The 27,088-nt window shown below is 35.1% G+C and overlaps 1 protein-coding gene across 2 annotated transcripts in view; it reads right to left on the reverse strand.

Annotated features, from left to right (window-relative positions):
- Positions 1-23,878, reverse strand: part of LOC128988186 (uncharacterized) — a 36,833-nt gene extending 12,955 nt beyond the window's left edge. For both annotated transcript variants that reach the window (XM_054409433.1, XM_054409432.1), the window contains exon 1: positions 23,819-23,878. The gene's annotated coding sequence lies outside the window, so the exon portion shown is untranslated. The remainder of the gene's footprint in view (positions 1-23,818) is intronic.
- Positions 23,879-27,088: the final 3,210 nt, after the last annotated feature.

Consider the following 27,088-nt stretch of genomic DNA (forward strand, 5'->3'; position numbering starts at 1 on the left):
GTTTATGGGGGGTTTTATGGGGTAAAAATGGGTTTTTCCCATTTTTTACCATAAAAACAAAAAAAATTTGCAATTTCTTTCTCAACCATTTTGTAGAGCTTAAAAAAAGAAATAATTTATATTTATAGTATATTGAAGCGCTGTTGTATGCCTAACAGTCACGGAGAAAATTTTAAAAAGTGTAATTTAAAATTCCCATGTTATTCTTATGGAGAAAATGAAAACTGTTGTAGTTTACTTGTTTAGGGATATATTGATAAAATTTGGCAAATTTATTTATTTCATCCTATACTATTGACATATGGTCAAAAACACTTTTTACCTTCCCCATAGCAGCAAACCTAAGCACTTGTAAAATCTAATTTTATTTAAATTGGGAATAAATATGTCTTATTTATAGAAATGTTTTAGTAAAAATGTAATCAGACAAGTTGAAATTCGCTTAGTCTGCAGGTTGGCTGCGGCGGGGGTACTTTTACTTTGAAGACAGGAGAGTCTTTGAGGATTTTACATTTGTAACGGACTTGAACTGAAGTGTGGTAGCCAATATGATATTTTCAGGTCACAACTCATTCAACGTGGACTACAATCTGCGGCATTGTATGCATGCGCAAGTGTTAAAGATTTTAAATTTCTAACAGGGTTTGAACGGGCAGTCGCTCAACGTCGGGCTGACTTTCTCCGCAAGCATTCTCGGGAAAGTTCAAAGATGCATCGGCACGAAAACCATAATAAACAGCGGGAGAGCCGGGTCGTCCAGTGCTATAGCAGGTTGCGGAGGTTGTGAATTTACGTTTTCGTCCCTGAAATATCTTCGGGGAGATTTTCTTTTCTACAAAGATTGTGTGGCAACTGAAGAGCCACCTGAAATGTGGTTCATAATAAACGTGATCAATAGAAATACCTTCATCTCAATATCTACTAATACAGCACAGTCCATTATATCTAACATAGAATGCCTTGAGTTGTGAAGCTTCAGAAAATATACCTACTAAGATAATTGAGCCCATGCCTATCAAAATCCAAAGTTGGTTGCCAATATTTACGTTCTCAAGCTCACTTTTCTTACACCCATGTTTAGTACTCGTTTGGATTTGATTGTTTCCACACAATTTTGTATTAAGAAATTCCCATTGAAATAAGTACATTGTTAACAGTCTTTGCCTAATTTTAACTATTAGTCATAATTTGTTCTTAAACTTTGGGACCACCAAATCTATAAATGACTTGCATACATCGTGTTTTCATGATTAAAAAATGGATTGCTTTCTCTATACGAAAAATCACCGAAGCGCCTTGAACGTCCACGGAGGCCAAGGGCAGAGGAGAGTGAGGGAGACAGAAGATGGTCGCGATTTCTCCGAGGTCATCGACCCGACCTACAGACCGTTACAGGTGGCGCACCACTCGGCAGACGTTTGAACTAACTGCACCAGACAAGACAAGACCTGTCTGACTTGATGCGATCCGATATCTCCAAGAGGAGGGTTTCGTGGTTTCAAACTCACATCTTTCTGCAGGGCGATGAGTGTTTGACAGATCACTTTTGAATTTCATCGTTTTCTGCTGATGATGACCTTTTGGTCTATGATTGGCATGGAAATGGATGATATTCTACGGATCAGTCGAGTGTCTTTTGGTAGGTTCTGTGTTTGAGATCAAATTTACTGTCAGAATGAAAAGATTACAACACAGTTTTGCAATAATGAAATCCCAGTAGGCTACTGAATTTTACACGTTGGAATGGGAATGTCCAAAAATACATAAACAAATTCATTCGATCAAGCTGGTTCTGATTTTAAACTCGTCTGTCAAATTACGGAACCCCTAACATTGTTCAAGCCTAGGCTGTGCTGGGTTATCAAAAGTCATTACTGGAAAAACAACTATAAAATGGTAAACAGGCCGCAATATCTTTAAACGAATTCAGAGTAAACGTGAGGTGCGTTTCGTGACTTGAAATGACGGGTGGGGAAGATTGCACAGGTGGCTGGGTGGTCGACTCGGATGAATGAAAGTGGTCCTGTAACTGGTGGATGCCAGATGCAGTGGTAACATACGGGGCAGGGGTCAGAGGGGAAAGTGTGAGAATGGGCGGCGACACGTGCCGCAAAACAGCTGTACAGCTCGTAGTATAGAATCTTATAGCACCGAAGTGCCTGAGCACCAATTCAAAAGTCGGATGGTCAGAAGTTTTGAAAGTGGCAATGGTTCGTTGTCTTACCGCCCTTTAGTGTAAAATCTTGAGCACTGAAGCTTTTTCACAACGACCCAGAAAGAATAATCAGCTTGTTTTGAGGACGGTGGCGTGTGGTTCCATTTCCAAAACCCTGCCCTTCTCAAACGCATACAACCTGATGCAGAGCTCGTCGTTGTACATCACATGAGGATTCACACCTAAAATATCTTCGATATAACTCCAAGTGGTCGACCTTAAAACCAATACAACTTACAAAACTAGAAATTTGAATCTCAAATATGTTTACACTGTATTGTCGGTGTCGTAGAGAATGTGATGAAGTGTCCCGGTTGCTCCGCGGCACGGCCAAGGGAGAGTATCGCTTTCTTTTCCCAGGCCGCCGTGAGCTACTTGCGGTCTGGTCTCGGTCGCATTATCGAATTGTTTTCTCTCTGTAAGCCGCCGCCGCCATTGCATCACCCGCCAGACGAGAGAGTCAACAGGCTGCGTGCGATTGATGGCCGTTAATACATCGGTCAATGATCTGTCTGCTGCGATAATTGTCCACCTTGGGTGTAAGTGATCGCGGGTCGTTTCAAGAGTTGGTAATATGTTCTTTTGTAAAGCAAAACTGAATAGATTTACGAGTATCAACATAGAACTTCCTTTTTTGATGCGAAGGAAAGTTATGAGGATTTTGAGTCTCGCCTCGGCACTGCTTCAAGATTTATTGTGAATTGCAAAGCAAACGAGTTGGTTGGATATGTTTTTGAAACGGCGTCAAGCGTTGTTCTTTGATTAGGCTACATAGAATAGTTAGACTATGTTGAGTTTCATCATGAAACCTCTTCATGAATAGTTCTATGACTGCAATGACAGACGAGTTGGAGATACTGAGTTTCTTGAGGTTGTTTTGGACGGGTGCGTGAAGTTAATATGTGATCATTGTTTAAGTGTCACTTTTATTCTTAGAGGTATAAAGTAACGATTCTATATTGAATAATGCATAACATGTTTAAAGCATCGTCCTTAATAGTCTATAAACCAACACACGATAACGATTGAATTGAAACGATAACGATTGAATTGAACACGAGATAAGAGGAAGACTAATAGGAGGCCAAATAGTGACTGCACACTATTTTCTGTTTGCTATAACTTGAAGTTTCCTTTGATCGATTTTGAAGTTTTATGTTAGAGGAAGGAGGTGCATTTTTTCTATTTTAATAATGAGAATTGAGGATGAATGGGAACAGAGCTGGTCGAAATCGAAGATATAAATGGTTATGAACTTGTTAATCCATAGCATCATATCACTCAAGTTCTTTGATCAAGACTGATTAGTCTCCAAAGAAACACGCTTATCCGGCTTACCTTATCGCAGGTGAATCTAATCGGAAGCCTTTTCTGGGTGTCTTGATGAAATGACTTCCAAACTCGACTTAATTGAATCAAAGTTCGGTTATCATCCCTCCTCTATTTTTCTCTCGTCGACTGGGTATACATTCCTTCATAACCTGCTTGAATTAACAGTTAACTAACTTGGATGCCAAATTTAGGTGGAAAATGTTATACTGTACAAGCAATGGAGATTTGCAAGACTGCAGGCGTTGACCATATGGTGTCCGTGTCCGGTGTATCCCGGGCCTCTTCACCGTTAGCCGGTAGTTTACCGTTGCAACCGAATGAAAGTGAACTGTTAGACACGTCGTTGTGACCTGAATGCTGTTTTGTCACTTTCTAGCTGTTGAGACAATGGATATTCAGCCTATTGTCAACATTGCGACGCTACTATCACGGGAGGCTGCAGAGAGCGTTACTGCATTGTTGTACAAACTTGTCTCTTCCCCATCCGCATCACACAATAATAAGTACACTTCCGTATTTGGCCTCGGGGTTCGCTATTTAATTTTGGTTATGGAAGTTGGTACGTAGTTATGTGACCATCGTAGAGGAATTGCGATTACGATCATGTTAAAAATCCTGATTTATGCACAATTTAGATACAACTTTTTACCCGATGACCTTTTCTATTGGTAATATTTTTTGGATTAAAACTTCGTTTTAACCGATGTCCTATCTCGTACCGTTCTCGAGCTACAGTCGTCTCGATGCATAGCGCGTTCTGCCATCTTTGCCCCCCTCCCCCCAACTTCTCGGGAGCGTTTCATAAACTCCAAATTTCACAAACTCCAACGCTTAAAATATTAAATAAACAGAGTGGTTCATAACCTCCAATTTTCATAAGCTCCAAATCTATAACATTCGAATAATCACTGTTTCGCAATGTCCAAATTTCACAAACTCCAACGTTAAGATACCAAATAAACAGTGCGGTTCATAATGTCCAAATTTCATAACCTCCAACGGAACAGTCTGTGCCAGAAGTCTCTACAGTGGTTGCCACAGTCAGATAGCAGGCACCGTTCGCCAGCGCTCAACTACTAATTATACGTGCATTTTATGATTGAAGAACACTCAGCTGTGTGTCAAATATCACAATGTGCAAATCAAATTTACATTTTTACATTTTTAATACCTTTAATTCAAGCTTTCAGCTGAGTTTCGTAACTGTTCCGTCTCTCAATTAAAAAGCCAATTATTACATTACAAATATCGTAAGAGATTTTTTTTTACCGATGAAAAATTTTAAAACATATAAATATGTTTTATAAGTATATTTTCTAATAGCTGTTAAAATTTCATAATGATTACATCAGTTGTTTTTTTTGTTATGGGTAAAAATAGCCCTTTGTTAGAAAAGTGCCGAAAACCTTGTACTTTATTTATTCTACCCACTAAAAGGACGAGTTTAAACTACATAAAAAGGTAGAAACTAACATACATAAACGCAGAAATACATTTTTATAAATAGGATTTAACTTATACATCATATTGTAGGTATACTGGTCACGTTTCAATAAAAGCTCATACTCGAGTATTTACACTTTTTTACTCACAGCAGTCTCGTTTCTCTTTGCAACTTAATGTGGCTAGTTCAATAATGTTTAAGTTTTGACAAGGTGATAATTTATATTTTGATTGCCTTTTCAGTGGAGAGCTAAGCATTGTATACCTTTTATTTACCAATAAAAATGCGTAATCACAAACAGTGGAGTCTTTGACTGTCGTATAAAATATTAAGGTATGAAGTTGTTGTTGTTGTAACGATTATTGCATATTCTATTTAAAAATAGTGTTCAATGTAAATAATTCAACAAGTTATTAGATAGGTACCTTTTAAAGTTTTTAGATTCTATTTAGCAAATTTCCTTATAAGAAAGTACAGTAGCTATTACCGTAGGTGGCATGGCAAGACCTAGGCCCGGGACCGATTTACTTTTTGATTTTGATGTCCCCAGAGGCCAAAAACACAATTCGTTAAAATTGTTATATTTGTATATATATGTGTGTACAGCTGTCCGTGTGAAAGCATACATTTTCTAAATTTAAACCGACGACAGTCAGGGATTGCCTTGGTGTCTTAAAATGGTTATTGCGAAAGCAAGACAAAAAGGAAATTTTAGTTTCTTAAATTCAGAGGGTAATTCGGATGAAATCATCATTATTCTTTGGATTATGACTATTTCTCCTTTAAACTTACCACTGATAACTTTTGCTTCAATCATTTTTTGTGTCATTTTTAGCGAATTTCCTTATAGGGAAATAAGCTATTACCGTAGGTGGCATGGTAAGACCTAGACCCGGGATGGATTTACTCTTTCATTTTGATGTCCCCAGAGGCCAAAAACACCATTCGTTAAAATTTGTATATATGTATATATTCAATTCAAACAATTTTAATTAATGCAATTTTTTATTAAATACATAATCCCTTGTGACATGCAAAGCACGCGCGGGATGAAAAACATATTTTTCTTAATACATTTCATTTTCTTGTTTCTGGCAGAAAAAAGCTCATTTTTCCTTCTTTGTCACTTAAACAGAACAGTGAGTAGACATTTCCTATTGCAACAGTTTTAATCATATAAATAACACTTAGACAAATTAGAATAATTTAATAAGAACACGGTTTTTAGAAAGACAATAAATTCTACATGCAAATATAAATAGTTATTTATCTAAAACAAAGCTAAAAATAAGTTACAGATTAGTTATGCTATATTATTATTGATAGAAAACAACAAAGCTTTTGACTTTATCACAAACCTTTTATCATTATAAACTTCATTACCGGACATTTTTACAAACGCATTAAAAAGTTTTGGACCAAGACAACAAAACTGATGCCTACTAGTTTCCTTTTTTAAAAAGGTTTCTGCTAACAAGTAATATTGTGCTGATCGAGATATTCTAATTGACAGGTTTCATTTTAAACATGTAAAAAAACAAACATAATCAAACAGTATACGTGCAATTAATTGAAGGTTAAAAGCTCTTCATGTTCAAAAAGATAACTTACTCTATCATATTTTTTAAATCCAAAAACAGCCCTCAGTGCATGTATTTGGTTCGTGATGACAGGTTGTAATATGGTAGGATAAGTACCCCCATAATGTACTATTCCATATCTCATCACACTTTCAAACCAGGAGATGTATACCTTTTTTAAATGCTCACTCCTAATGTTGTCTCTTAAGTGATATAAAGCATAATTTATTTTCCTTAATTTAATTGAAAGTTGTTTTACATGCTGCTCCCACTTTAAATGATGATCAACAAACAATCCTAGATATTTAACATATTCTACTACTTCAATACAACTTCAAGAACAATTATACAAACAAGGGTGTTTACGGTACAATAAATTAAATTCATTTTGTAAATTTTCTCGTGATTGATTATAATGTTTTGAGTGAAGTGCTTGATTTGCAATTTGACAACCCTCAAGGAGTGGTTTTGGGCCCCATTATTTTTTGATATATATAAACGACTTGCTGGAGCGTAATTTATGTTCAAAAATATTTGCCTATGCTGATGACACAGCTCTTGTGTGCTCAGCTTTCAATAAAAGGTCGCTGAAACTAAAAATAAGAAAAGATTTAGACAAGATATCAAATTGGCTAATTGAAAACAGATTGTTAATAAACTCCTTAAAATAGAATTGTTTTTTTTTCGATGTTTATTTATAACTAACGATGTACGGAGGGATAATGCTACTTGATATTTAGATTCAGTGATATCACTACCGACCGTCCCCCCTCCGCGCCACTTCCGGCGTTCGAGGCCGGGTAGCACTGGTAGCAGTTCCTCACTCCGTATTTACTCGAGCCGTGCATCGATTTTAGGATAAGTAAAAACAGTCGATGATGCGTAGAACCATTGCAATAATTAAATGCTGCTAAGTTTCATCGTAGGTGTACGCATTGCTTAGAATCTGTTTTAAATTACACAAGAAATGACAATATGTATACATGTACTAGTCGATGATCTGCTAACATTTTTAATGGTTACGTAACACTTAACATTACGTCAAGTTATTTATAGGCCTACTGTGAATTTATATTTATTCTGTGATTTACCTTTCGGGTTTTGGACGACTTTTAACTCGATGTATAAAAAGTATATGTAACATAGTTACTACTCGGTGTAACATATTATGTTTTTCCGAGGGAAATATATTCTTCAATAACCACTAACGATTACAAATGATAAAATTGTAAGTAGAACCTTTGTTTTAGTAGGGTGATCCTTAATCCGAGTAGTTTTTGCGTGGACTAAATAAGGATCGATATACGGTTTACTGTTAGTTTTTTATATGTCAAAGAGTCGTTTTCACCAAAACTGTTACTGTTAGCACGCATAGATTTTTTACTAAACTCTGTACTACATTAACATTTCACTTCATGACGGATACCTCTATTGTAATAAAAATACTAAACGGCCCAATCCATCCCATGTATTCCATCCCATGTATTACATGTATTATCGGTATTATACAACATACGAAAGGTGACAGTGGATTGGGCCGTTTAGTATTTTTATTACAATAGGGGTAACCGTCATGAAGTGAAATGTTAATGTTCAATAACTCCCAATAAACGTGTGTTGTTTAAAATACAATTTAAGAATTAACAGCTGTTGAATTCAAAAGTACCACGTCATGAAAATGTAAACAAATCTGTGGAGGGATCTTTAAGGGCTTCTGGGGCAGAGCCCTAACAGGATTCACTTCGTTTTTTCTTTTGGTAACTCATCTAGAGACCAAGACCTTTCTTTTTACACCTCTACCAAGTTTCTACGACTACTAGTAGTCGTTCTCTCAAATTAGCGGAGACAAAGTTTCCAATTAAATATTTAGATTCCTCCATGTTAATCCTATGGAAGAAAATCCAACTTTGATGGAAGATCCTGCCCAAACTAATAAAGATTTCAAATAATGAAAAAGACTTTGCAAAACTACAGATCAGGGCCATTCTTTTGACACTTTAATCATCGAAATCGGTCCAAAAATGAGGGAGGAGGTCTGTTTACAAAAATCGGCTTAGCGTATTATACTGGGTGGCGCATAAAGAACGCATGGATTTGAGTTGAGTGGTGAGAGCAATAAGAGCGTCCGTGGAGGGACAGGGCCTGGTTGTTTTGTAGGTTAGGGTGTCCAGTTTTAGTAGCAATGGTGCAGTGGTCCGTGGTACATCACATTTTTGCGGTAGAACATTTATTCAAAAGTAATTAAATCTGTTAAAACTGTTCAACGGCTTTTCTGCACAAAGTTCAATGTTCCGCAAGTCCTCAAAAATGTACGGTAAGGCCCAAGAATTCCCACTTTCGAAAGTTACACCAAACGTTAAGTTTCAAATCATGCAGTGGTTTTTGATGCAATTCTTTTGGGTCTTCTGCTGCCAAATAGCGCCAGTTTTGCTTATTGACATAACTATCCAAATGACACTGCGCTCCATCATTAACATCATAAACAAAACGCCATCAGTGGCAAGAACATCAACCATTCTCTCAAAACAGTTTCCATTTTTCGTAATCACGTTCATAAACCTTCTGTACGATCATAATTTTGTAAGGATGAAATTTTAACTCATCTTTCAGGTTGCCCTGCAAGGAGCGTCAAGACAAGCACACAGTTGGAGCGCATCGCCTAGTGTAGCGGCGAGGGCTTTGAATAACAGACGCCCTTACTCTGTCGACATTTTGTGGAGTTCGCGCCGTGCAAGGACGACCACTTCTGCTTCATCATAACTGATTCAGTTGTGCGAAAAGAAGCTACCCAACAAAGTATTGTGTTGAGATCGGGTTTTGTTTTGAACCATTGAACTGTGCATGGAGAAGCCATTGAACAGTTATATCAGATTCATTATTTTTGAATAAATTTTCTACAGCAAAAACGCGATGCGCCAGGTCGATTGCACCATTGCTACTAAAACTGGACGCCCTAACCTACAAAACAACCAGGCCCTTTCCCTCCACGGACGCTCTTATTGCTCTCACCACTCAACTCAAATCCATGCGTTCTTTATGCACCACCCAGTATATATAGATTTCCGTAGTGGTTAATTATTCATGAGATTTACTTTCTGGAGAGAATTTGTAGAATAGTGTTTTATTAACTGTAAGGATTTCTGTAATATTATTTATAATATGTTACCTTAAATTATCACTTACATTTCATTACACAGTTTAACTTTAACTAGTCTGAATCTCAATTTTTCAGTGAATATAAATTAAAATGTATGCAGCACTTAGCTCGAATTGATTAGGGGTTTAGGTTGGATAAGAAAAAGTACAGTCCAGCAAAAACTTCGCACCACGGCCTTGCTGGCGTTGCAGTCAAGAGGGAAGCTATCGTCAAGAGGAAACACCATACTTTGCAAAAATATATATAGGCCTATTTTTGTTTTGGTCAGAGAGGTTCTGCCTGTGGCTAAGTTGTAGCCAATAGTTTAATGCATAAAATAGCCTGTATTTTTTAATTTTTTACAAACAATGTTTCTGTAGATTGCTTAAACAGGTAGGGCAATTTAGCACTTTGCAACGTGTAGAAAGAAACTACAATCGTACGCGTGCCGTATGGACTAATGTTTAATTACTTAAGGACAAAATAAAAATTAATTTATCTTTTACTGACTTTAAAAAAAAACTGCAAAATCGGCATGTAAACTGCGAACTCAATTAGGCCTTTTACCATCGCTAACTTTAACAACAAAACCAAGATACCAGAAAACGCCAAATAAAATTTTAACACAAATCGCCAATTAATTAATTATGGATTCAATATTAAATGGAAAACTCCTGCTTTGTTTTTATTTCAAAAACATTATAATGAGATGATACATTCTAAACGTTTCTGTAAACATTTGACGCTTACTTTAGTGTTTAATCAATATTTTGTTTAAAGTGGAATGACCTCAACGGCTACTCTGGAACTAACCTGAGAATTAAACTAAAAAAGTTCGTAGAGACAATATATTTTTTCACTAAAGCAATTACTATGACAAGTTCCAGTGAGCGGGATTTATTAATTTTGTTTGGAGAAGGCTTTAACTAGGTACATTCTGTTTCTCAAAGGAAAAGGGGTTAAAATCATATAGACTAGCATGCATAGTATGAATAAAGTACAGGGAAAACCTATAACAGTAATATTTTGAGGTAGTTTCCTTTTCTTTATATGCTTGTCAATGCTGGAGAAACGTAATTTCGTGATTGGTTTCGACAAATGGGTAATCAAACCCTAACCATGCACTGCAGTGGCAAAAATGTTAGACGTGAGCCGTTGATTAGCTTTTTCAAATATAGATGAATATAAACTCGTTAAATGTTTTAAAATAAAATCATAATATATCCATTGAATATAACATGTAATACTATCTAACAACTAAATGGCTAACTAGGATGAAGAAGCAAATAAATAGGTATTGTAATGTGGTCTCAACCATGGTCTCAACTATGAACCCGCTGAACGTTTTAAATAGGCCTATTTCGATAGAATGTAAAGTCAATCGCACTTTTAGCAGGAATTCCACCACATAAACTTAGAATAAGAGTAGTTTCTATTTTTGTTTATATTATTTTGACCAGAATCAAATCTAGGGTAAAGTTTAGTCAAAGGGATGCGTTTACACTAATTTAGTTTACCTTAACGAAAGGAGAATAAAAGTAGAAATAATAACTGGGCCAGGTCACTAATTCAGTGGGTTTTACCAAGAACTTAAATTATCTCCACATCTTTATATGCCTTTTCATATTTCACGAAGACAATTTCCGAAATTACAATCGGTAGTCCAGGAGCTGAGGGGGTTTGAGCATGGATGAAAGTAGTACGCAATGTTATTGCTGATTATTGTAATATGGACTGTGGTGATCAAAATTACGTATGTCGCCTATTTCAAAAGTGGTCGATAAGGTGGGGGGGAGGGGGCAAACATGGCGGTTTGCGCTATGCGTTAAAACGCTGATAGTTCGAAAACGGTAAAAGATAGAACATCGGTTAAAACGTCGTTGGAATTCTAAAAATGTGAACAACAATAATGGTTATTGGGTCCGAGGTCGTATCTCTATAAATAAACAAGTTATTGTATAAAATATGTAAAAATGGACTTTTCGTGTAGTTTTTTAACCGAAAGTAGAATTAATTTGTGAGTGTCGCAAAGAAGTAATATCAAATATCTTTGCTGATAGTTGTAATATGGACTGTGGTGATAAAAAATACGCATGTCGCCTACTTTTCAGGTGGCCGAGAACTTGGGGGGAGGGGGGCAAAGATGGCGGAACGCGCTATGCATCGAGACGACTGTAGCTCGAGAACGGTACGAGATAGGACATCGGTTAAAACGTAGTTTTAATCCAAAAAATATTATCAATAGAAAAGGTCATTGGGTAAAAAGTTGTATCTTAACTAATAAAAAAGTTATAACAATAATAAGTTTAACAAAATCTACATCGTACAGCTATTTTTTTCGAAAATCGTATGGATTATTGATAAATAATAGTGTAATTCCTTAATTACTCGGCTATATATTAACTAGATGCATTTTCTTATAAGAAAAAAATATATTATTACGAATACATTTGGTTTAAAATGTAAAACACGGCCTCCAAACGCCTTAGGGTTCGTCCGATAGGTTGTGTTATAATTGCTGCGCAGTGCTGCTGATATCGGCACAACTGTTAATAAGAACTGAATAACTGGCATAACTGAATAAGAATCTGTTACATAATCATAAATTATAATAACCTACAACTTTATAATAATTAAAATTGGATTTGTAGTGGTAGTCTGTATTATGCATTTGATTGCGGCGAAACCCCAAGTATTATATGTAGTTTGGAGGCCGTGTTTTACATTTTAAACCAAATGTATTCGTAATAATATTTTTTTTTCTTATAAGAAAATGCATCTAGTTAATATATAGCCGAGTAATTAAGGAATTACACTATTATTTATTAACAATCCATACGATTTTCGAAAAAAATAGCTGTACGATGTAGATTTTGTTAAAATTATTATTGTTATAACTTTTTTATTAGTTAAGATACAACTTTTTACCCAATGACCTTTTCTATTGGTAATATTTTTTGGATTAAAACTACGTTTTAACCGATGTCCTATCTCGTACCGTTCTCGAGCTACAGTCGTCTCGATGCATAGCACGTTCCGCCATCTTTGCCCCCCTCCACCCAAGTTCTCGACCACCTGAAAAGTAGGCGACATGCGTATTTTTTATCACCACAGTCCATATTACAACTATCAGCAAAGATATTTGATATTACTTCTTTGCGACACTCACAAATTAATTCTACTTTCGGTTAAAAAAATTCACGAAAAGTCCATTTTTACATATTTTATACAATAACTTGTTTATTTATAGAGATACGACCTCGGACCCAATAACCATTATTGTTTTCCACATTTTTAGAATTCCAACGACGTTTTAACCGATGTTCTATCTTTTACCGTTTTCGAACTATCAGCGTTTTAACGCATAGCGCAAACCGCCATGTTTGCCCCCTCCCCCCCACCTTATCGACCACTTTTGAAATAGGCGACATACGTAATTTTGATCACCACAGTCCATATTACAATAATCAGCAATAACATTGCGTACTACTTTCATGCATGCTCAAACCCCCTCAGCTCCTGGACTACGGGGAAGCATTTATATCAAAGAATTTTGTTAACTATGGACTACCGGTAAGCATTAAAATGCACAAACATACGCCTGTAAATTAAGTTACCATTCTTCGTAATGTAATGACATATTTGATGTAATACAGTATAATGATAATTAAATGCTAGAAACTCAGTTTCTATATCCCGTAAACTGATGCTGAGCCGGCCAAACTCCTAGCGCCAATGCCGCGCCAAGCGATTTTATGCCTATTTTTAATCGCTTAAAAATGATACAAGCAGGCTCCGTATCAAAAAAAGCTTCAAGTAAAAAATAAAATTCAGACTTTGATCTAAAACTTTGCCGCAGGAATTTTTTTCCTGACCGAAAAATAAAAAAGTTCCTCGCTTACTACATTTTTCATGTTTTTTATGGTGTTAAAAACAATCATCTGTTTTAATTTGCCTAAATAAATTATAAAAATTATGTTAAGGTAAAAACTAGCTACATAGTAATGAGCACTTGTTTTTCCAGAAAAATAATATATCAATTTGAAATTTGTATGTTTACAAATAAGTGTAGCAGAGCAGGTTGAGTGAATGTATGTTTGTGTAAAACAGAGAGGTTCATTCGGCCCGTCCGCCTCGGTATCCCGCCAATTCGATTGACTTATGGCAGAGACTGTACCGTTGGAGCTTATGAAACTTGGAGGTTATGAACCGCTCTGTTTATTTGATATTTAAAAGTTGGAGTTTGTGAAATTTGGACATTGTGAAACTGTGCTTATTTGAAAGTTATAGTTTTGGAGTTTATGAAGTTTGGAGGTTATGAAACACACTGTTTATTTAATATTTTAGACGTTGGAGTTTGTGAAATTTGGACATTATGAACCTCACCCAACTTCTCGACCACCTGAAAAGTAGGCGACATGCGTATTTTTTATCACCACAGTCCATATTACAACTATCAGCAAAAGATATTTGATATTACTTCTTTGCGACACTCACAAATTAATTCTACTTTCGGTTAAACTACACGAAAAGTCCATTTTTACATATTTTATACAATAACTTGTTTATTTATAGAGATACGACCTCGGACCCAATAACCATTATTGGTGTCCACATTTTTAGAATTCCAACGACGTTTTAACCGATGTTCTATCTTTTACCGTCTTTGAACTATCAGCGTTTTAACGCATAGCGCAAACCGCCATGTTTGCCCCCTCCCACCCCACCTTATCGACCACTTTTGAAATAGGCGACATACGTAATTTTGATCACCACTGTCCATATTACAATAATCAGCAATAACATTGCGTACTACTTTCATGCATGCTCAAACCCCCTCAGCTCCTGGACTACTTGAATTTGCTACTAAACTTGACATGTTTCTTTTCCAGCTTTAATTAAAAACGATGTTAAAATTGTGATTAAAAAGATTCTCTCTAACCTCTGTGCTAATCTAAATGATAATCGAGTGTTTGTTTACACTCGATTATCCTTTTCGTAAAGGCATATTCTTCAAACCTGCCCTTTGAGCGTTCTCGAGGATTTTTGATTTATCTTGTAGTTGATTTATTCTCTTCTACCGGCTCAACCACAAGATTATACATAAAAATATTGGAAATATTTTTTACCCAGCTCATTTTAATCTTCAAGAAATAGAAAACAAGAAATGTTCACGACTCCCACAAAATCTTGTGTGTTTAAAGCGATATATTTTTACTTTCGCAGAATGAAGGGTACAACGTGTATACCATGATTTAGCCGAATAGTTTTGTAGAGAGCCTTATCTCGACATGTGATGGGCCTTGAGATAAAAATAACATCAATCGTCCTTCCTCATCGCCCGTTGTAAACCCCACAGCAAAAAGTGAAAAACATCTGCATCGTAAGTTCTAAATCCGCCTCACATTAACTATTCACTTTTGGTTATTAAATGTAGCTGTACCGGGAATCGACAAGTTATTATGGGGAGCAAAACATTATTTACCATAGCAAAAATCGCACAAATAAAGAAACTAAACGAAATGGAAGGTTATTGATGCGATGTCGTGTCTTGTAGCACTTAACCCAAAAAGCGAAGGAGTGGAGACCTGTCTACTAGCTACTGATAGGTTGTAAGTGGCAGAAGAACGGCACTTTGACGGGAGGAGCGCCACTTACATAGTTTCCTCAAAGAACTAGAGAAAGTTTTTAAGATTTACATCTCTAAAGAAGATAAGGTTGGAACGTAAGAATGGCTAATGGTTGAAAAACAGTTTGGATGAGAGTTGTGTTTTACACGAACTGAGTCACTGTTAGTAGATGGTTCTACCGAATGGGTTTGGTAAACATTGTGTTTAGTTAACCAGTTCAAACAATCGTTTACAGGTCCATCCCGTTTAGTAAAAACCTGTTATCATGCAATAGTGGCAACTCAACTCTTTTTCAATTAGTTTCCTTGGTCAAACAACGCTTAAGTAGCTCGTATGATATGAACGGAATAAATAGTAAACCGCATTCTGTAACAGTTACTGGTGATTAAAAGATCACAAAGTCGCGACAACAGTGCGTTTAAACGTAACTTGGCACCAAACACATAAATACTTCAAATGTTACGTTTAGGTGAGATATCCACTTGCAGTAAGGTTATTTCATATAGCTTTTATTGCAGGGAGTTATCATAATAATACATAGACATTGGGTCACTGAAATGTCAAATATAGTCTAAAATAGTCATGCGATTGAGCTCATCTTGAAAATGAACGAGCATTTGACATAAAACCACATTAGGACAGGACGACGTCTGCTGGGCCAGCTAGTATCTTATACAGGTGTTAAAGAGTTGTGATTACTGGACGATCGGTGGAATTTGAACATGGGACTCGAGGGCTTATGTTCTACGCTCTTAACACCTTTACCTTTCCTATCATTATATTACTGATTTACATGATATTATAGTCTTGTACGATTCTAAATTTTCTGTCAGTTTGACTGTAGCCTGTAGATGTCTAGATGCGGTGTATAGACCTACTTGAGCTGTAGGCACCCTGGAGACAGCATGTAATGTCACGGTCCGTTACACGTGAGGTCGAGGTTGTAGGTCAGTGGAGGCACCTTCTCTGGTACAAACACTAGGCCATTGACTTTGGCCCCATCTCATCTTACTGTAAACCTGATTTGTGTTCAAGTTCGGTTACGTTTCAGTGCGCGAATATCGACAGTTTTATGTTCTTGTATGGATAATATTACAGTGAAAATGGATAACATGTTATATGAATGAATATGGGATATTTCATCGATGCGTATTACAGTTGTATGCCAAATGTTATTTAACCTTTTGAGTTCGCCGTAAAATTCATGAGAACATTCGCTTGCACAAAAGTAACATAGACTTATTTATCTAAGTAAATATTCAATGTACCGAGTTTAGAATATCTAATAGACTGTCTAAACTGACACAGTTAGTCAGGCTAACTAGGGTCCGTTACCCAGCTAATTATCTTCCACACGCTAACATGCCTATTTGCCCGGTCAACATTACTGCACCTAACTACCACTACGATATTTGAGTGACGTTACTTAATGATACGGTAAAAAAAAACTCGAGAATAAAGTATTAATTTGGTCTGTTAGATAAGTATATTTATCTTGATTTGGAAACAAATCAGACGGGGTTTTTCAATATAAGGACTCATAATTGCCTATACTCCAAGAATTTCAGGAATATAAGATCATGTACCAGTTATTAATGTTATTAAAAATCACTCATTGATTAGAATATTGGAATTTTCTAATAAAATACCACCTGTGGTAGTTGATTTCATACAGTACTTCAGAGACAGAAGTGGATTGGGGCTCTTAAGGAAAATGTTGCTATCTAAATTGAATTTTCTATATTATCTACATTTTCGTCGTAATTGATGAGATTTAATTGTATCAATATTTATAAGTTGTCATTTTAGTGGGCATGACAAATGAGTTTGGTAAAAAAAAAAATTGTTCTAGTCTAGATACTCCCTTATCAACTTATCCTTGTGGTCTGTGGACCAGTCGAAGGTGATATTTATGTTTGTGTCTGTATGATGGGTGTTGAGTGCGTGTTGATTTTTACTATTCATTTTTCTTTTACAACTTAAAAGAATTAAAAACTGTATTTAGCAAAATACAACTATTTAAAAGCTCTTGATTTTAGTCATGTATAAAAGATAATTGCACGTTGGAAAATGTATACTAAAATAAGAGACTAACAGTCGTTAGACTTAGCGATGGTACGATGTCTACTTCCAGTGTACAAAGTCAAATTTTATATTCAATATCTACGTATTTTCTTTTTAATCTTGATTATGACAAAAATTTAAGTTTGATGCATAATTTACTGAAGTTTTATACACTGGGACACTTTACAAATTGACATCCTCTCGCGAACCAGAGCTAACTAACCTGTTTATTTCTTTGTTCCGCGGACAAATGATAATTTATTTTTGTAAATCGGCCTAGTTTACTTTTCACGGTTTTTGCCGGCCAATGTAAACAATGTAAGCGGTAAAGCGCACGTGCACCTGGGCTAACGGACGGCCGCATACCGCCAACTTTCTCCATCACCTCTCGGGACTATTAGAATATAGCTTTCTCTATAAGGAAAAACTGTAATATAAATCAGAGTATGCATTCTTTTGGCCAATCAATTCCCTGATAGCCTGCCATTAGACCACTGCTGGTTTTAGTGGGGGCGTTCCCGAATTTTACATCTCTCTTAGGAGCGAAAGAGACAGGAATTGTAGGATATGTCTAGTAACACCATTGTTATATAGTTTACAATGCTTGAATTCAATTGAAATATGAATATAACCTTAGAAGGCCTTGATTTTTGTGACTTGGGGACTTGAACGATCGGTTATTACTGAAGGCATCTGGACTTTAATAAACTAATTGTTGTTTACTGGTATTTTAATAATTTTCCCATTATAAACATATTATATTCTCTGCGCGCTTATCCTTAGTTCACTATATCCTTTTTTCTTTGGATTCGATAAATTAATTTATAAAGCGTATTTTTTACTTGTTTGGTGACTTTAATGGGTGGATATAAATGAATGGTTGGGTATATCTGGATTACTAATTCACATGTTGTAATTAGTTTGAGATGTTGTTGGTGGTGTTCGGAATGCAATCACATGTAAAATATAATCAAGCACTTTTCATGACGCTAACTGAGGAGGGTATTTATATCCTCGTTTGTAACGATATTATACATTTGGATAGCTTTCCCTTAATGTGATGAAAGTTGAAACCCTGTTCTATTTGTGGATATATCCGGCATTACAAGACTAGCCCTGGCGATTGACTTAAAATTTGAAGCTTTGTTTTGTGTCCAGATACGTTCCTGAAGACTGATGACCACAAATCAGTATTTTTTATCTTATTGTAGGGTAAATCAAACATCGAGTTACTCTTTGTTACTAATACCGGGGAACAACCAATCAAGTTTATAACCGAATCGTTTTATTTAGTAAAAATGTTTTCAAATTTGGTTAAATGTGAAAAAAAAACTATAAAAATAGTTAAGATCACAATGCAGTTTACTCATACAGGACATTAACATGAAAGTCTTCAGTTAATTTGAAACTATTATTAAGTATTTTTAATCCACGTAATGGAAATGTAACATACACGTAACACTTTGTAAGCAATAACTTTTTATCAAATTGTTTCATGGGTCAGTGTGAAGCTTAAGGAAATATTAAAATTGAAATTGAATAATAATAGCGTGAACAGCAAGTGTGACAGTTTGCGTTTAACAAATATTTCTTTGTTGTCATGTTGGTAATTGAATTGTAACCTGCATGTGAATGTTTAGAGTATTTGTATTTTTGTTTGAAGATTGTCATAACTCTATTTTTCTTCAGAAATCTGAGTTTTGTCATAATTTGTTATTGAAATATTAAACAGTGTCGGTTTCTAACATTACGTCGACTGTAAACAGCAATAACCCAGAGTTTATGATGAGGACCGCGCGTTCCATTAAAAAATAAAAGAACATTACTCTGTTGAAACAATTGCAGTATAAATAGAGAACACCCAGACCCAGTGTCCCACAAAGGAGGCGGCATTTCGTGACAGTGTTATTACCTCTCTCAGGTGCGAGTGAGAGAGAAACAGGCGGATCCGTGGGTAAGGAGACGGAGTCAATGAGTCACTTACGGATACCGTGAGGAAAGTTCTCCGGTACTTCCGCCACCAGTGGTAGTGGTATGTGGGAGTGAAACAGAGGTTTGGTAATCTGTGGGACCAGAGTGTGTCCGGGATCTGGCTGGTTTATGAAAACCCGTTGATTATCACAGACCTGTTGGTGGTATTGCTGGACTTCATCAATGGTTTTATGAGGGGGAGGACTCATGGCCATGACACGTCAACCGAAGCTTGTCAACCGATTTTACTTTAATATAGTAAATAAATAGTTTAGATCTATTTTATGATACCGTCAAGTCATTAAGTCAAGTCAAGTTAAGCATTCGTAAGTTGGAGGTTTATTAGCTATTAAGTAAACAATATTGTTCTCTTATTCGTATTCTGACTTCAATTCTCTAAGAAAAGCTATACTGTACAACATTACATCTTGCCATGATAGAATTTAAAAAATCAACTGAATTCACAATACCATTTTAACTACTCGGACCCTCTAGGCTTTTATTACTTTTCTTATGAGGCTAATTGTGCTTCAAAAGCCGCTCCGTTCCCCGCATCGGCAGTTAGGTAATGTTTCTGCACGTAGTGTTTGATGTGGGATGGATACCACCTTTCATTACTTGTGATGTTGTCATTACGAATTAAATTGGCATTTTGCCCTGGCCCTTGTGACCTAATCACTTTTCTACTTCTAAAAATTACGTTTTTAGGAAAAACGATACTGAAATTTTGAGACCCTCAATTTTTTAACATCTTCTCTTTGACCCAACACGACCCAAATCATTTGCTCATCAATGTTTACTGATAGTTTTATTTTCCATTACGCTTGTTTGTCAAATAATATTTTGCATGTGGGATTTTTAATGTTTTAACACCCTCTATAAACCTTTTTGAAAAAATATCATTTTTCACTCTAGAGAACCTCTGCGTTATTTCCTCACTTTGCAATACCCCTGGATACCCCAGTTCTGGAAGATGAACGATCTTATTTTGCAAGGCTTAGAAGCCTGACCAATTTCTGGACAGAGTTGGAACAATAGCTACTTGTTAGAACAGTACAGGTGATGCTGCGGGGTTATGTAAAGCAGAAAGTAGGCCTGACAAGTGGGTTAGGCCGTGCGACGAGCCGGAACTTCGTACTTTCATCCGGCTATCCTCTGAATTGGGAATATCTTTGTCGAAGACCAAGTAAAACCAAACAGTTAGCTTGTACTGAAGTGTGTTATCGCCCTCAATATTTATGTTTCAAGATGGAGCCCTCGGATCAGTTTATCTGAATACGTGTGAAGGAAATTCCCATTGTAACTTCAGAACCCTTACATTTTACTTGCCAAACTATAGCTAGCATCTGATCTGACTGGAATAGCAAGATGAAAATGAAACAAATGTTGGTTAGAACTATATAAATACAAACCCACCTCCCCTTGAGATTTCAAAACAGCTAAAGTCTCTGAATCGACATAACAATGTAGATGTTCAGAATAACTGACCGTTTCAGTCTTGGTGCAAGATGGGATGGGTGGGAATTAATTGCGCCAACTGACCTAAGTCTGTAGTCAGGTATTTTTGAATTGCGCGAACTACTCCCGGGAGCCACCATGCGCTTGATCGGAGCCACCAAATACGTCCATTAACAGCACCAAGTAGTTGTCTTCTTTGACTGTATAATTGAGTAGGTTAGGTTAAGTTAGGTTAAGTTTGGTTAGGTTAAGTAAGATCAGATTAGGTTAGGATGATATGTAAACAAGGACATTCCTTCTGTCGGCAACTCACCGCAACCTAGCTTGGACTTGGCGCAACTAAGGAACATTTTTTGGGACCCTTAGAGGGCTTGGCGCAATTAAGGTACTCTTTGGCTCAATTAATGCACGACCGATGGAATCACCTGTCCATTGCATCTGGCTATGTCCTGAAGATAACAATCTTTTCACTGCACAGCCTGAATATGGCTCAAATTTAGGAACTAAACATAGCTCCCACAACTTTGGATTACCTTAATGTTTATGTTAATATTGTGTTTATATTACCTTAATGTTGGCAATTCTAAGACTAACTACCAACATAAACACTATCACGGTGTTAAGGGTAACACCTTGTCTAAACACTATAACAAGGCGTGCTTTTTCAACCTCCCAGATGACTATCATCAGAGCAGTTACGAACCACTAATAAAGTTGAAGAATAGCTTCATTTTTTACAAGTTAGAGGCTACTTTCTGAAAGCTTTGTCTACTTATCCACAAGAAAGGCTAACAGCCAATATTATTTCTTTCGGGAGAATATAACGGAAACCGTGAGCTATTCAGGAGTAGAAGCAGACTGTATGATTAACAGCTGTCAATGTTCTTCAGACGATTTGTTTTCTAGTATTAGTCGCGGGTTTCTAATAACTGTTTTCGCGGGAAAGAAAAGCGCAAGTGGCGAACAACGGCGGTTTGAATGCGGTTCTTGACCGGGAAAGGCTTTATGAGTTTTTGCCTAATGCGGCTCTGACAGAGGACGTTTCTATCGAGTCTAGGCAAGAACTTTCTTCGATTTTCAAGATGGCGGCTTCAATGCGTTCATCACAGGAACGGTCGGAGATCACTATCATCATTGAGTATTGGATACTGAAGTTGTATTGATGGTCAAAGCTATAATGTAATCTCTTTTTTGAACAAATGGAAAATCATTTTTAAATGTCACAAGGCTAACAGACTGTTAGCATGTCAAATTTATTTATGAACAGACAACGTGGAATGTGGTTGGCAATCTTGTAGACTGCTGTTAATCAATGAATTTCGCATTGAAAAAAGATGAGTAAACATCCCATGCATTGGTGAATTTAACTTTTAGTAAGATTTCCTCAGTAACTTTCAATAAGGCAGACATAATTCCGAGAAGCGTCATTGCTCTGTATATAATTAAAAGTATTTAACTGAATAGATGCATTTGACACCATTGAATGGCATAAAGTATTCAACACATTTGATCGTTAGCGACGCATATCATTAATATAACCATACGTTTTTTGAGTTAACTGTCTGTAACCTCGTTTATAGATGAGCATTGAGTTCCACTCTTGAGGTTATCTGCAAAATTTTCAGACTTAGATTGACTAATAACATGCACTGACAGTAGTAAGTTATTGCCCTACTTTGAATTAATGATGTTCATAAAGTATATTGATTTGATAAAATTACAAGTTTGGATTTTAAAAGATTTCAAACTATACTATTCTCAGTATCAATTTTCAATTTCTATACGACATGCACGTAAACAAAACGTTAAGTTACTGTGTTGTGTACTAGATATGGATATGATCTATGTTTACAGTATTTGATATTTAATGAAGGGTTTTGAAAGATGTGAATTTAGTTAAGATTACAAATTAAACTGTAAACTGAGTGCTGACCAGTTTGCAATTAAGAGTCTAAGCCTAATTAACCAAAGCCAAAGTATAGCCCCAAACGTATAAGTATAACGTATATCGTCTTACCACCCGCATTTAATGTAAATGTCAACTATATACAAGTTAGATTGTTTAAAATTCTATAAGAAGCATTTGATAACTTTATTAACTACAACTCATGCATTTCAACGTTTAAAACATTTATTAATTTGTCAAGTGTGAAAATTATATATTTTTAAAAACTCTTTTTATATTTAAAAAGTGTTACTATTAAATATTGTGTACACGTATACAGCAATCTAAAAAGTATATTATGCAATCTAAGAACAACCAGGAATATAAAATCAGGCTGGACCTTATACTAATCATAATTTGATTCAAACTATGAAATTATTTAATTATATAACTTTTTAAAATAACAGTGATGTTTGTTTAGAAATTTATTCGTATCTAAAATACGGTATACTATTTGTCCAAATCAGAACTAGGTGAATGAAACGAAAGTCAACATCGTCACAATTTTACAGTATTCTTGATAGGAAATACCAGTGTTTATTAAATCTTCATTTATATAAATGTTTTCGTTTTAGTTGCTATTTCGGAATATATGAAAGTTATTCTAACCATAAATTATTGTAAATGGAAAATAATTAATTATTGCTCAACAGTTATCTCATAATATAAAATACGTTTTCGCTAAAATATTTAATATTTTTTTACTTATAATACCAACATAATATTAACATATTAATGCTAAAATAACAAAGAACTGTTGTAATAAGAAGAAAGTTATTATCGTTTTATGTATTTTGAAAGTGCAATTATTATTTAATTACGTAACCTTTTAAAATAATATTGTTTGTTAAAATATAAATAAATCCATACAAACTGTATACCATTTTGACCGTTCAGGACTATGAAAAATAAGACGGAAGTTTAACTAATATTCAATTCATTTTTTTTTTTTTTTTATTACGTAACCTTATTTAATATTATTTTATAAGGCCAGTTAAGATAAAAACTATTTAAAATATAGCATTAACAGTTAAGTGACGTACCTGAGTGCGGAGTAGTCCTATAGCAGTCGCGACGTTCTGTCGTTTGGTCGACCGCTGGCCCTGAACCTGACTTTTATACATTGACCTACTTCTGGTCATCCTTCTCTCTCTAATCCTTCCTACCTCTTCTCTCTCTTCCTCTCTTCCCCGGCGGAATGTCCGTCAGCCTCTTTCACATAACCCTTCCTTTATCAATGGCGAATCACCGGGTGGGAAGTACTTCCTGGTGGTGTAGTGGAGTGGAGTGTTTGTGGGGGTTACTGTTTAAAATAGGGGTCTTTTTAGTTTTTGGTTGTGAAAACGAAGGGAAAAAGAATTGGGTATGGATGTTGAAAAATCGGAAATGTACTTAAAATAAAACTGACTGCAAAATATTATTTTTTATTAGTGTTTTATATGGTATTGTTATTGGCCCTGGATGCTGAAAAAAAGCGTAAAATCTGAAGCATATTTTGATGTCTTTGGTGGAAGAATAGGGATAAGTTTATCTGTCTTGTGTGAGAATAAATTATTCATTAAAAACTATAGTTATGATTTTTTTTAAGTTGGAAGATTGTAAAATAACAAGTTATAATGTGTAAACATAAGAACCTACTTTACATTTTATCGAATAGAATGATGCCTTAAAATTTTCGTTAACCATACATGGGTGACAAATCTGATAGAAGGTATTTTTTTTTAATCCAAGCTATATTTATTATTTGCTATATTTGTGTCTATAACGCTGATTAAGATGATTTTTTAATCGTAGCGTAAGGTGCATTGCTTTTACTATCTTACGTTTAAACCTGCTACAACTAACATTCGACTTTCAAAAATCGTTTATTGGTTATTGTTTTTAAATTGTTATAAAAATTATATTGCCCTTTTAATTAGTAAAACATAAACATTTTGTTTCAGGTTCCTCCCGGTTGAAATGTTGGATTCTAATTAGGTAAGTACATTGACATTATCGAATTGCAATCATTCAAACTAGGTGGCAGGATAATGTTCATGTTGGTGAAATAATCAGACCCCTAACAATAATTGACGAAATGGATATTTACATGGCCTATATGACAAATGTTATACAATCGGAATTGCTTGTCCTGAATGAAATTTTTATTCTATTTAAACTCTTAAGTTGTTATTTTATTTTTACAAAATACAATTTGCTCTTGTAATCTCACCCACACAAAAGATTGATACGTCCACAATCTGACGGCTGTCTGCGATGATGCAGTTCCTGGGAAGAAAGTGGATACGCTTTCCTTTCGTTCATAGATCTACTCTACACAGACTGTCAGAGTTGTATTGCCTTGATGATCTCTGTAACACTCACGCAATATACGGAAAATCAGTTGATTTATTATATTTTATGAAAGTTAAACTTCGGGGTCATTCCTGCTTTTTCGTTTAAAGATGTACAAACCCCTCTTTTAAGTGAGTTTATTTTTAACTGTGTCAGTAAATTTCAAAAAATTCAATTATTATAATTCAATTGTTTGGTTAAAACTTTTCTCTGTGTACTTGCAGAGTATTTACGATGTATACATAAAAAACAATAATAATTTGGTAATACAAATTATGAACAATAAGAGTTAAGAGACTTAAGAGTTAAGAGTAACAGTAACCTTCTCACAAGCTCCCCCTATTTTTGTGGATTATGAATTAGATTTCGCTATAGATGTAATGTTTATTTTCTAAATATCTGTTAATTGAAACACCTTTGCATGTTTTAAGGTAAGTTCTTTGATTATAATTGTACTGTGTGGAGAATATTTAATAAATATTTTTTCCATTATATCTGCGTTTGATTGTATTCATACCTTTTTTCCATTGATAACGAGTATAGTTTGTTAGGCTTTAAAATGTATTGAGCATTAAAAACTTTACATTATGTTTAGTTGTTATTTTCTTCAGGTTTAACTTGCTGAAGTTTTGAAACTTAACTGAAAACAAATTTGAAGTAAATTTGAAATATAAGAATAAACAAAATATAAGCTTTATTTAAGTGGTTTTGATTTTGATTTTATGAAAATCATGTTTCGTACCATTCCTAATTTGCAGTTTAATGATATATTGGCCACCCTTTTCACTGAACATCGAGATCTGTAATCGTATTCTGAAGACAGGTTTTATGAAACCAGAAAGATGTCAAAATTAGCACGAAAAACGGACAACTTAACTCAAGCTTGGAACAGTCAAATTGTAGATAACAAACCAATAGAAACAAGTGAAAAATTACAAAATTACTAAACGTCAATCAACACTGACCACTTTACTTTACGTAGGCCTGGGCCTACTTAACAACGTCACTGGTCAAAAATCTTAAAACTAGTTTTTAACGAGTCAGTGATTTCAATGACAATAACTACAACAACTCAAATTTAATATTTGCCAAAAAATAGTTTTACACATAGGCCATCTTAACCTAGGTAGTGTGCAAAAATACCTAAAGAGTACAAAGTATATTTTTCAATTCAAAACGCAAATAGTTGGATAGTACAGCCAAATAGTACAGCCTTTATTACTACAGCTTATCTATCAGCTTATCATATTGTGGTTTACTATTTGGTGTCATCAAACGTTGCCTTATTATTTTCTAAATTCGAAGTGTGGGATATAAAAGACATTTAGCTCAGTGTGGGCAAACGTTTACATGATCATGCTAATGTCAATGGCTAAATCACATAGAATCTGTATACAACATAGACCCAGTGCCATCAACTCAATCATAGTCAGTTAGTGGTTTAGTTACCATGTAACAGTAATCCACATATTTTGCCGAATAAATTTACAGTCTTCGGTAGGTAAAATCTTTAGTTAATTCAATAGATTCAATGAATTTCATTGATGAACATTATTTTACTTCGTCATCGTCAGTGTATGGATTTTAAGGTATGTTTGTAGATGATGAATGTTGGAAGATTTAACGTGGACGTTTTCTATCTTTATATCACGAATTTAAAACTATAACATACCAATTTAACCCTCTATTTGAAAATTATATATAGAGTCATAAAAAAAATTAACTAATTAAATATGTATCCTCAATTAAGAAAGATATATTTCCTGATCAACGCCCTATAAATTTCCGGACCTTAAAACACATATAATGTTTTAAATATTACAATAGGACGAAAAAAATACTTGAAGTAAACAAGTTTAACATTTTAAAATGTTAATTTTAAACTAAACCAAGTGGTTTAATTGAGTTTTCCGCAAAACAGTTTCTATAGTTGGTCTTCAATGTTTTAAACTAAAATCTTTGTTACATTTTCTGACTTT

The sequence above is a fragment of the Macrosteles quadrilineatus genome, unplaced genomic scaffold, assembly GCF_028750875.1.
Source record: "Macrosteles quadrilineatus isolate MER2022 unplaced genomic scaffold, UCM_ALF_1.0 Scaffold_2__2_contigs__length_208266976, whole genome shotgun sequence".
Lineage (NCBI taxonomy): Eukaryota > Metazoa > Arthropoda > Insecta > Hemiptera > Cicadellidae > Macrosteles > Macrosteles quadrilineatus.